Source organism: Notothenia coriiceps, unplaced genomic scaffold, assembly GCF_000735185.1.
Source record: "Notothenia coriiceps isolate Sejong01 unplaced genomic scaffold, NC01 NC01_scaffold00023882, whole genome shotgun sequence".
Lineage (NCBI taxonomy): Eukaryota > Metazoa > Chordata > Actinopteri > Perciformes > Nototheniidae > Notothenia > Notothenia coriiceps.
The window spans coordinates 1-3,874 of record NW_011356583.1 but is presented as its reverse complement, the minus strand read 5'-3'; the positions used below and the strand labels follow the sequence as shown (position 1 = coordinate 3,874).

The 3,874-nt window shown below is 41.5% G+C and overlaps 1 long non-coding RNA gene across 1 annotated transcript; it reads right to left on the bottom strand.

Moving 5' to 3' along the window:
* Positions 1-154: 154 nt before the first annotated feature.
* Positions 155-3,844, bottom strand: LOC104954791 (uncharacterized). Its single transcript, XR_799384.1, has 3 exons — positions 3,822-3,844; positions 1,695-1,697; positions 155-292 (listed from the first exon to the last, which is right to left on the bottom strand). It is a non-coding gene; the product is annotated as an uncharacterized lncRNA (long non-coding RNA).
* Between the last annotated feature and the right edge of the window lie 30 nt (positions 3,845-3,874).

Below are 3,874 nucleotides of genomic sequence, written 5' to 3'. Positions count from 1 at the left end.
AGCAGCTCCATATGTAACATCAACATAGACAGATATCGAGACACAATACATGAAAAACAAACATTTAACATAATATATTATATATAATATTATTGGTGGTGAGTTCCATCATCCCTCAGCTACTACAGTGTTTATGTTCTGCTCTGTAAGTCCTCACCTTGATGTCCCACACCCGGATGAAGTAGGACCGCAGCGGGTTGTCTTTGACCAGACAGGCCACCCCGCAGCCTCTCTTGTTCCAGATGGAGTTCCTGTCTGCGGTGTACAGCTGCACCACGGCCGAAGACAGGGACTGGAGGGAGAGGAGAAGAGAGGGAGAGTCAGGCAAAGCCAAACCAAGAGGTTTCTAACAAGGGTTTTAACCTAGTACAGCACAATATGCTAATACAATATGCTAAAATAAAAATACATACTGTGTAAAGTAGCGGTTCCCAGCAGTGTTAATTTCGTCAACGAAAACTATGACGAAAAATGTTCGTCAACGACCTTTTTTACATGACTATGACGAGACGATGACGAGCTAAAAATAGATTCTTGATAACGAAAACTATGACGAAATTTATATTTAGTTTTCGAGACTAAGGTGTTAATGGTGGACTATCGAACATTCAAAATGCAGCATATTTTCCCCCAATTGTCCGTCTTGTCTGTCAAAATGCATCTTGCGTTTCTAACTTGCAATATCATTATTTCCGCTCTCTTCACTCCAGAAGAGCGATCTCCCTGTGTCTCTCTCTGTGCGGGGGGCGGGGCCTAACAGACATGCTGCAGCGGACACAGAGATCTGCCGGGGACGGAGCGTTCAGAAGTATAGAGACACATTTTGACTAAAATTTAATTTTTCATCGACTAAAACTTGACTAAAACGTTTTGAGTTTTCGTCGACTAAAACTAGACTAAAACTACGAAGGATAGGAATGACTAAAATGTGACTAAAACTAATAACCATTTTCGTCTAAAGACTAAGACTAAATCAAAAACAGCTGCCAAAATTAACACTGACTCCCAGTAGAAGCCTAGTAAGATTCTAGACTAAACCAACTGTTCACTGTTCAACTATATGAATACAAAACAACAACAACATCTATTTTTATTTATGAGAGGTTTATTGCGAGACTATAAAGGGGTAAGCAGTCGGGGTAAAAATATTGGAAAACCACTGCTTTACATGATTTCCAGCAGCCTCTTATTCAAACAAAGCACCTGAACTCCTCACAGCTTGTATTCCAGTTAAAATGCAGTTCATTCTCTCCTACTTGGCTGAGAGAGTTGGCTAATGACATGACAGAGGAGCTCCATGCAAATAGCCAACATCTGTCACAGCGCTAGCTCCACTCCATATATTTATTTGCTGATCCTACTTAATATTTCTGCATATTACTGGCTGTTTGTTGGAGGCGGACAGTGATGCATGTTCCCGCATGACGCCGTACAAAAGAAAAGCAATCTCCCTGCAACCCTCACATCCACATGCTGCTTCTTCTAAATGCATATTTTGTGCTGGCTTTGCAGCCCGCTGAAGGTCAGAGGAAAGTAAGGCCCGCGTTATTGTGGAAATAGGAGAAACACATTTGGTGGAGTTAATGTACGCTGCATTTATCACCGACACAATAAGGAAGGCTAGATAATATATCTCGTGCCATGTGGAGGGAATACATTACATGGCGGTGTTTGTGATGGCTGAATCTAGGTGCTATCTGAGGGTGTTATTTAGGTTTATCTTGTATCACGGTGACATTCAGATGCATATCCAAGGTGCCCGCTGACTTACTTTAAACTCATTCTACCATGTAAATCAAGGGTGACCAAACTACTCCATTTTGAATCGGCCCTCAGCAAATTCAAAAAGTAAAATGGAGTATGGCCCTCAAATGAAACTTGTGCTTCTCTTGTACTTGTTAAATATATATGTAAACATATATTACACAGTAGTATTCATGTGTTGTCTTTTTTAGGATCCCCATTAGCACTATCATGAGCATTGGCTATTGTTCCTGGGGTCCTCACACACACAAAACATACATGAACATACATACAACACAATCAAAACAAAACAGCTCATCCTTTCATGCAATAATTAATTAATTATTGTTAAGAAGTGAAAACTAAAATGGTCATCCAATTTTTGCCATCCTAAGGCCAACAAATAAATAAATACAAATACGTGTACATAATATACATACCCACAGGCACAGTTCAATTGTACTTGTGTTTGTAAGCCCACTTTTCAAATAAATTCAGTCAATTCAAGTTGGAAACATTTTCTAACAAATCTAAGTTGAAAAGAACAAAGCACAATGACTTATTTACAAATCAAAGCTTTAAATATACCCTTCTTATGAAAAGCAATCTGAGGCTCCTCAGTTTTAAGGAATATGCTGCTAACAAAATAATTGAAATGTACCTACATTTAACTTATGAGGTAATATACCTCAACTTTAGTGAGTGGCCCAGCCCTTCGGATATGTTTCTGTATGAGGCAAATGTTGGACACCCCTGATGTAAATGCAAACATGCACACACCTAAAACGTGAATAACTCAGATGCCTCGTTGTTATCTTTTAAATACGGTCAGATATCAAATCCTCCTCAGACAACCTATTTGGCATTTAGCTGTCAGCAACTCGTCACTTTACTCCGCCATCTTCCCCAACTTCCACTAAAGATTCCTATCTATTTCTGGTACTTAGAATAGCGATCATCCTACAAATTAAAGGGAATTGGCTAAAAGATAATGACTTAATAAACTCACAATGGAATAACTTGGTAAATGAAATCTATGGAGAAAACAACTATTAATTAAAGCTGCGAGCAGCGTTGAGCGGGTCTTCGACGCTCCGCAGGCTGTTGTCCGCACGTCGACGTCAGGCAGATGTCTCGAGGACTCGGCCGTTGGCAAACGTGGGAAGTTTCAGGCCGATCGGACAACGTACACAGGAGTTACAGCAGTATCACAAACATTGTGTTTGATGGGGAGTGATCTGTCGCCATGGCAACGGAATTTGATGACACCCCATAACACGCCTAGATGTGTTGAGGGCTGCATCGTTATCAAACCTGTGAAGTTTTGGGCCGTTTGGAGCAAGTTAACTGGAGTTATGAGAGAACCGTGTTTCACGGCGACCATTTAGTTACCATAGCAACGACATTTGACGAAATCTCAAAACTGACACATATATGTCTCGAGGGGTTGACCGTTAGCACACATGTGAAGTTTGAACAGTTTTTGACCGTTTACACAGGAGTTATAGCAATATCGTGCTTAAAAGAGGGATGCGTTACCATGGCAACAGCTTCTGAGGAAAACTCACTATTGTCATATTCAGGTGTTGAGGGCCGGACCATCAACTGTCATCTGAAGTGTGGTGCCGTTTGGACGATTTTCCATTGAATTACGACAACATTGTGTTTTTTGGCGAGGGATGCGTTGCCATGGCAACGGCATATGATGACATCCCCTAATTGACATAGAGCTGTTGAGGGCCTGACCATTAATGATAGTCTGAAGTCTGGTGCCGTTTGGACGATTTTCCATGGAGCTATGACAATACCGGGTATTTTGGCGAGGGATGCATTGCCATGGCAACAGCTTTTGAGGAAAACTCACTATTTTCACAGTGAGGTGTTGAGGGCCGGACCATTAACTGTGATCTGAAGTGTGGTGCCGTTTGGACGATTTTCCATGGAATTAAGAGAACATTGTGTTTTATGGCGAGGGATGCGTTGCCATGGCAACGGCATATGATGACATCGCATAATTGGCGTAGAGCTGTTGAGGGCCGGACCATTAGCCATCATCTGAAGTCTGTTGCCGTTTGGACGATTTTCCATTGAGTTAAAACAACACCGTGTTTCATGGCGAGGGATCTGTCGC